This window comes from Cupressus sempervirens, chromosome 11 (assembly GCF_028749045.1).
Source record: "Cupressus sempervirens isolate cs-2001-9-10 chromosome 11, ASM2874904v1, whole genome shotgun sequence".
In the NCBI taxonomy this organism is placed as follows: Eukaryota; Viridiplantae; Streptophyta; class Pinopsida; order Cupressales; family Cupressaceae; genus Cupressus; species Cupressus sempervirens.
The window spans coordinates 616,278,975-616,288,718 of record NC_143128.1 but is presented as its reverse complement, the minus strand read 5'-3'; positions in this window follow the sequence as shown (position 1 = coordinate 616,288,718).

Sequence of the window (9,744 nt, the reverse complement as noted above, 5' to 3'; positions counted from 1 at the left end):
AGGTTGACTTGTGTTGACCTCTTCTACAATAGGTTGATCTGGGTTCAATCTCTTCTAGAATAAGTAGACCTAGGTTGACCTGTTCCTAGGAAAGAAAATAGAAGGGCCTCAAAAAGCTAAGAGGTAATGTAGATAGACTCAGGAAAAGGTGGAAGAAAAGAAGAGAGAGAGGACATCAAGCACAAATCCATCCATGGTCTAGGAAGTTACTATGAGTGGGTTCTAAAAGGCTTTAAAAGATGGATGCATCCATTTTAAGACGACACAATAAGTATGTTGGTATTTTGGAACCTATCACTTACTAACAACATTATGTCATTTTGTTCATTCTAATATTTCCAATTGAAGGTTTGTTATTTTCTTACTATTGTAATTAGCTTCCTTATATGTCTCCTTGATCCCATTCATAGTACTTAATTGTAGAGATTTTAAAATAGCAATTTTAGCATCTTTTCACATACCCCTATATTGAGTTATACATCTTTTTGCTTGTTTCACACACAAAGTATTCCAATCTCAATAACTTAGGAATCTTAAACTAATATTAAGGTTGTATCAAGTTTCCTTTCATGTTAACTCTTTGACCAAGAGGCATGGTGCATAAACCTATATATATGAACCTCTCAATGGTGTGTAATCAATCCAATTCTAAGTTGGATTGCAAGAAACACAGAAGTCCAAAGTCATTAAGGTATCAAGCTTAATAAACCATTATAATGTATATATAAGTCTAAGTGCTCTCCTTTCAGAAACCTGAGAAAAAAGTAGGAGTATATAAAGGTATGGTTTAAATTATACCAATAAGGCCTAAGCATGGATAAATAAACACCTAATTTGTATAATATTGAATTTAATCCATTCTGTTAAGTTTCAATAGCTAAATTGTATATGTTCTCATTATAATTGTCACTATCCTCATTCTCATTTAGAATATATAATTGTAAAATTAAATTTGTAGAACAATGACTTGTTAATATTTCATGTATTTTTTGGTCCTTCTAAGGTTTCAATAGGATGTATGTCATTATTTTTCTTCTCTTCGATTATCTATGAATCTTCCTTCCTCACCCCATTTCCTTGATACTCAAGTGTAGTGGTTTTATGTAGAAACCTTAACTTTATTAGTATTCCCTTGTAGTGGGATATATATACCTTTTGAAATATTTCAAATTTATTATATTACCATCCTATTGGATTAGGAATCTTTCACTATTACAATTTTCATTATTTTCTTTTTATGTGAACTATTAACCAAGATGCGGGATGGATATAATTACACATTAATCATCCAATGATGAGCAATTATGTTAGTAGAAAGTGGAAAATTAAGGAACACAAAAGCACAATATCATAAATGCACTAGGATTAATTAATGCATATATATTATCATATGTTCTTTCTACAGGATCATAAGTTAGCTACACCAACAATGTGAGAACATTTAGGCATGATTTAATTTACTACAATAAAGCTAAACTAGGGACAAGAAATTACCTAATTAGGTAGAGTATTGAATCAAATTCATCTCATTAAATTTAATATATAGAATACAAATCATACTAACAAGATCTTAGCCAAATAAAGAACACAAGTATAAAGCTCAATCATATCAAAGGGAAGCAAAGAAATTATAAAATGTAAATATTTCATAAAAAAGTTGTAAGAGGAGGTATACCTTCTCAAAGACACAAAATAAGGGGCAATTGTATTTTTTGAAGTATAGCATTATCAATTGTTTGTAAGGGAAGGTATGCCTTCCTAAAAGAACCATTTCTAAACAATGGGCATTTCTACTTTCTTGTAGATAGGATACAAGCTTCCCAAACAAGACCAAAGGTTTTCTTCTCAATTATTTTTTCCCTGGTATTTTTCCAAGTACACTATTATCAATTGTTTGTAAAGGAAGGTATGCCTTCCTAAAAGACCCCTTTCTAAAGAATGAACACTTGTACATTCTTGTAAACAAGATGCAAACATCTAAGCCAAGACTAGAGGTTTTCTTCCCCATTCTTTTTCCCCTGGTACCTACACTTTGAATGGAGATAAAATTATATATAATAAATTTTTAAAATTAATAAAATTATGGAAAAAGCCTTTTATCGATAAAAACATTAATTTTCTATAATTTTAAAAAAATTAAATGACAATAAAACATATTAATTTTAAATAAGTACAACAACTATGTAACGCCCCGCTCGGGAACCCAAGAGAAACAAACCTAACATGTTACAATGTTTACTGAACTATTTTTATTTTTTTTTAAGTTTAAACAACATCAAGATAACATTAATGCGGAAGCAATAAGAACATACATATCAAATACACATTTGCAATTACAGATACAGTTTCAATTCCTCAAGGATTCCTTTACGTTGAGTCACATTTAATAATTTTAAATTAATTAGTTTAAGTTCCAAGTACAATGTCTCGTGATCATAAGGAAATGACAGATACATAATCGCATAAGCAAAGCATAAGTATAAACAATACAATGAACGTACATCCAGTAACTAACATCCACTGCACATGTCGCAGGGTATGTGAAAATAGATACAATAAATCAGAATACATGATAACATATATACATCATCAAAAAAGAAGTCTCTGAGATAAGAAATAAGAATGATAAAGGTACATTTTCTGCATCGAACATCCAACAGCTGGCAATGTGAAGGGGGACCCAAATGGTAAGAAGACACTACCTCCCGACCACGTGGTTACCTAGTAAGGCTTCCACTCCCACCATGCAGGGAAGATAATGAACGATCCACATACGGCTATCAAACATAAAACATTCCTAGGCAAGGTACCCCTAATAGCCAAAACTACCTCAAAGGTAACACATACTACTCAAGAAGATAAAATAATCCAAAAGTAAGAACACTCAATCCAATATCGACACCACATAACCAAACATCATACACGAACCAAGTATAAACCAAATACCAAGATCACAAGATAAAGTCAACAAAAGACAATCACCTCAAGTCAAAAGCCACATGTCAAAAGTACATCATCCATGAATCACCAATCATCATCAATGAAAGTAAATAACCATAATAAACACATCCAAAAATAGATACACCACCAACAATAAGTACACCACCAGAGATACACAAAATCTACAGAGGAGACTCAGGCTACATACTAGGGAGTGTCATCACATGGCTGCTTGAGTTACCCTGGACTGATCTCTTAAAAGACCCCGAACCCTCAAGCGTTGAGTTACCCTGGACTGGTTACTCTAAACCCCGGACCCTCAACATCACACATATGGAAAACTAGAAAGCCCTCTCAAGAAGACGAGGCACTCATCTCATTCCCATCCTTAGTCTATACAAGCACTAAAGGCATGGGTAGATCAAATATCTCTAACTTATCTTTTTAGTGTGTTTTCCCCCCATAAATTTTACTTACTAGATTATCACTTATTACATAACTTGCATTAGGTTACCCTGGCACTGACCACGTTGGGTCCCGGACCCCTATGCAAGCCACTCCCAAGTCGCGTACCTAGACAACCTCTCCTAAGCACATAAAAACACAGTTGTGTCCCATACCACAACAACCCTAAAGATCAAACTCGGTTCCTTAACAGGCAACCTGATAATAGGATGGTTCTCCCATCCAAGTACACATAAATGCTCCACAAGTAAAACTCATAAATATAATCTCAATTTGAATCACAAGACACATCACAACATCTAGTCTCATAAATAGTATACAAGAAATCTCACAAAACCTCTAGTGTACATCCTAGACTGGTCAACACCTACTCGACTCCAAAATCCAAAGGCATAAATAATACAAGCAACACCACAGTTTCATAGTTTGGTTTGATTTGATAATACACAATAAAGTCAAAAGAAAAGTTTTGATTCTCGTTTCAAAGTATGAATTTGATTGACAATATATTGTTGAGTTAATGATTAGTTCCCATTTCCAATTGAACGTATGTTTTAATCAGATAATTCCCATAGTTTACCCTTGCAAAAATATCTTGTCCCTATATCCAAATGATTTCAAGTTAAGTCCCCAAAATAATCCCAAGAGTGATAATTAAATTATTAATAATACTTATTGATCCATCAATATAATAATCTACGTTTTTCATTAAAATTTGGTATTATAATAATTTAATTATCTTTAATTTAACCCACTTCCTTTACTCAATTATATCACATTTTAATTAAACCAATTATTATTATTTTTCATAAGAATCTATATTATATTTACTAATAATTTATTTAATTACAAAATTATTAATAAATGATAATACAAATTCAATATAATTAAAACTTAATATATTTAAGTTTAATAATTTAAAATTTTAAAATAATTAAAATATAATAAAAACTAAATTATAATTAAAGAAAAATTTAATGCATATATCAAGAAACGTTTATAGCCCGACGGCTAACAATACTGGCCGCAGGCCTTAGTGTGACAGCTCTGCCATAGCAGGCTGCTGCTGCGACAGCTCTGCCGTAGCAGGCTGCTGCTGCGATAGCGGCTGACCGCCGTGTGAGGAGGACAAGGGGACAGGGGGTGGGTAAAACCCGCCCCTCCCCATATTTTTTTTTTATAATATTTAAATCACCCACCATTTTTTTTAAAATAAATATATATATATTTTTAAAAAATTTAAGAATTGTTTTATTATTTGATAAATTTTCATTTCATTAAAATTTATGATTTTCATTTCAAACAAATTCTACAATAAAATTATTTTAAATATATATATTTAATAATCTTTACATTATTAGTTTGATAGGAAAAACTAAGTTTGACCATTCAAATTTCTAATTTTAAATCTTTCTTTTCCTTCAAACCCTACGTGATTTAATTAATTTCCTCTATGATTCTTCTGTATAAATAATGAGAAACTAATTTTAACCAATCAGATCTTGAAACAATCGAAATGATAAACATAATTTCAATCACCCAACAATCACGAAGCAAACAGATATTTCCAATTAAAATTGCATTCACGAGATTTCAAAACCCTACCTCATACTGATGTTAAAACTCTAACAGCTGGATGAAAATTTCTACTGCAAGTAATATCCTTCAAGCTACGAAAAATTCCTTCTTTTCCAAACCCTCTGAATTGCTCTCCAAACCTGTGTGTGCCCTTGAAACTTGTGTGTGCCCTGAAAACCTGTGTCTGAAAAAACGCTCCCCCCAATAATGACCCGAAAACCTCTAATATAGAATCTAATTACCTTTTAGGGTTTCTGTCACCACCACTTCTAAATTAGAATAATTTTATTTAATTAATTCATTCATGCACAATTAATTTTCTTTTTTTTAATTAAGACAAAAGAATTATTAAATTACTTTATTTAATTTTTCCACTCGACTTCTATTTAATTAATTTATAACTTTAATCTCATGTGCACTTTATAATAAAATATCTTAATCAAGTTCACATATTTTATCTTTTAAATTAATTTCTTATATTTTCATCTCATGCACGCATCATGTGAACTTAAATCTTTTTCATAATTTAATATCTTTTCACTTCTTAATTTATTTTTAAACATTTAATTTGATAAATATTTATTAACTTAAATAACAATAATATTTAGCATTTATTTAAAAATGAACTCTAAACATATTATTATTAAATTAAATAAATATTATCACGTTCTAAATTTAATCTTATAACTTTTATCTTCAAATTTAATTCTTTTTATTTAATTAATTTCTCAATTAATTAAATATAATTAAATATTCAAAATATCATAATAATTTTCCATTAAATTAAATTATTAATTTAATCTTTAAATTAGACTTAATTAATAGAAAATTCACCAAAGACTCACAAAACAACATACGCACAAAATACTCACGGGTTTAAAAAGGGTAGATAGTCTGTTACGAGTCCTCCTTGCAGGACAAGTATTATAGGCTTATGGCTAGGATTGGACCTGATCATTTTCTTCCCATTCTCACCATTTGAGTATATTTAATTGGGCACGCTCATCTTGGCAATTCAGGGAAGTCGATGCCCGGTAACTGCATCCTACATAAAAGATGAGCATGTACATGTATATAATATATCTAAACTAAACAAACAATGGCAAGGAGTGGTTCATCATGTAGATCCCGATTAGCAGGTGACTACGACTCACCTCCCTTAACCACATCAAACACATTAGACAGAAAGATAAAATAAACATGCGCACCATACACATGCAAGTATGCGGTAAGTATCGTAAAAATCACAAGTCTAACATCAGATGCGTACCTATAATAATGCATCTCTATTAATACAACATAATCATCATTAAAGACATCACGTTAACATTGTTACAAAAGAAACCACATTTACTAATTAGGAATTATTAAAATATCATTAACAACACATGAATGAATTCAACTAAGCAATAATAACCGATATATTTGTAATTCAAGACATGAAATAATATCATAATATTGTAAATCCAGTATCTCTAAAACTAATCAATGCATAAAATCAGCCTAAGGAATTTGACAATGATAACAGAAATGTGATCTAGGGGCAGGCATTACAAACTAGTTATCTTTATAATATTCATTATCTTAAAAAAGTAGTATATTGTATGCTACAATACCACCATCAATTTTAAATATATTGGAAAATTTAAATTTATTCACTATTTGACATTACCCATGCATTTATTTTGGCAAAGATTGATTATTTATTACCAATTTATCATTCAAATTGCATAAAACTCTAAATATATTTTGATCAATGCTAATGTTATAAAAGTGTACATAAAAGCAACACAAATTAATTTGAGATTTGTACAAAAAATTTCAAAAACAAAAATTATATGATTTAATTTTTTAATATTTAATTTTTTAAAATTTGTAATATAATATTAACATTTTAAAAGGAATATTTTTTAAAATGTTTAATAATTTGGATATTAGTAGTCGAGGGAGCCTAAAAAATGAGCCCTATAGCGCCATACCAATTCAACCAACTATACTTGAGATAAGTAATTTGTGTAATATATGACATTAATAAATAAATACCATAACTTTACAAATATTCCAATCATGAAAAAAAAATTACTTATGATTGGTGCAAAAAAACTTACTAATTGTACAAATTGTGCAAAACAAAATTGTACATGCATCAAAGTACAATAAGAGATTTATTAATTTAAACTATTACAAAATGTATAGGTATACTAAAAAATAGACAATATTATTTAGTATATTTTTAAAAATATCTGTTAGTCAACACATGTAATAAGATACTTAATTTATCTATAAAGTCTATGTTGTAAGCACGAAAGTTGTATTGAGTTCAAATCTTATACAATATAAAGAAAAAAATTATTAAATATAACGTGTAATACAAAATTGTATATATATAAGCTCACATATATGTATACATCTATATATAGATACAAATATATAGACACATATGTACATACATATGTATCTATGTTTCTATAGGCACACACATACACGTACATACACACACATATAAACATATATACATACATATGTGTGTGTATACATATATGTATATGTAATGTGTATATATACATGGATTGAAGCAATAACATACCCTCCTAAGAAGCACTCCCCTCTGATCCTACCCAGCACTCACTCTGAGGATGGGTCAAAGACATTGCTTATCCAATTTGGGATTCTCTAGGTGGGCCACTCATTCATGTCGAGCTTTAGCACAATTAGGTGATAATGATCTCACGTTGCATTTATCCTCCATGATCTGACTAGTATCACACTTAGTAGAGCATTTGTAGATCTGACATTTGTTAGTTAAAGCTAATATTGCAATCACACCCCTCAGCACCCAACTTTGGTAGTGGCATTGACAAGGACTTGGATCCACAAAAGATCATGAAGCTTCAATCTTCATAGTGGACCCAATTGGTGCTCAAGCTATGAGTTGGCTCACCATGTGATTTGGTGGGTTCATCCAGCTTAGTGTCGGACAGCTTAAACCTCACACACTAAGGCTTTATTCCTAGAATAATTTTAAATAGTCAATGTTGACTTATCTTTCAATATTATTTTTTCCTTAGTGTGTGATGTTTATGTGTGCTTCCTCTACACTTTCAAAGAGATTCGACAAACCAATGACAGAAAAATTAGTAACTTGGACACATAAAGATCTATAAAATTTTTAAAGCTCAAATAGCTTCTCCTCTCAACATGAGCCAAGAATTTTAACTCCTCTATGGTAACTTGATCTTCATTTACCTCTAAGCATAGATCCCACGTCACCCAACAAGCAAACTGATAGTTTCAAAAAAAAACTAAACAAGTGCAACTTTCTTTATGTTAAAAGTGTTGGGCATCTAGCCATCATAGACTAAATATTTTATTTGTTCTGACAGTCATTGATAAATCAATTTTAATATCATGAGGATAAATCAGGGTGCCATGCTTAAATTGATGGCTATATAACTATTAGATCTAGGATTTTTTCTTTTACTGTGACAGTCTTCCAACTTCCATATTTAGATTCATACTTTTACTAACATCGAGTATTTGCAAATCAAACCCCTCACCATGTTAATTGTTGATTTGGTAGACCGACTTTGGGAGACTGTAACTCAATTATTTTAACTCTAGATTAAGTGTAATTTATTTTTATTTTGCCTTAATTTCCTTAAAAAAATAGTGGTATAGCTAATGGCTAGTTTTGGTGAAAATAAAATTCATAATTGACAAATTAAGGTGACTATACCTGTCTAATCTAGTTTTTTTAAATTTAGAGGCTTCATTTAGGATCATAAGGACGCAATTTTATGTGTAATTTTTTTGAAAGTGCACACTTTTTTGTCTCATTCCCAAATTTGATATTTTATACACATGTGGAAGTATTTATGCTATCTCAGATGTTCTAGTACACAAAAATGATGAAGGATATGAGCAGCCCATTGCTTTTTATAGAAAGGGTCTTGAAAGTTATGAACAATGATATAGTTTTATAGAGAAGCATGCATTTGTTGTCATTAAACGTGTTTAAAAGTTTAGGCATTTTTTGTCTAATAACAAAGTTCACCTTATAGTCTCTCACCCAAGTGTTACGGATTTCAATGAAAAGCATGTAGGTTGGATTACTAAGGTGATGGAGTATGATATTGACATCAAAATCACCAATTTAGTATGAGGTAAGGGACTATGTGAACAAATGGTAGGTCGGTCATTGCATGATGTAGCACATGATGAAGAGATAGCATTATTCAATAATGTTGTAGATGTTGTAAATGAGCAGTTGGCTAGTTGGTTGATTGAAATGATCCATTTCTTATAGATTGGTGAATGCCCTCTAGGGCTTGACAAAGCTTAGTGAAGGTATTTTTGCTTACAATCTATTTCTTACATTCTTGTTAACAATGTATTATTCAGGAAAGATCATAATGGGATGTTGTTGAGATGTGTTGATGTTGATAAAGTCAACAAATTCTTCAAAGAGTTTCATGATGGTGGGGGTCATTTTTCTCCAAAAAAAAATAGCGTATATAAGATTATGAGGGTCAAATACTATTGGCCAAATCTATTCAAAGACGTCCATGCTTGGATAAGAAAATATAAATAGTGTGCATTGTTCATTGGAAAGGAAAGATTGGTCGCATTACCCTTGGAGCCTATACTGGTTAATCAATCCCTCATGAGATGGGGCATTGATTTTGTGGGTCCCATAAACCCAAGTTTTAGTGTTGATCACAAATGGATCCTAACTACCACAGATTACTTCACTCACTAGAT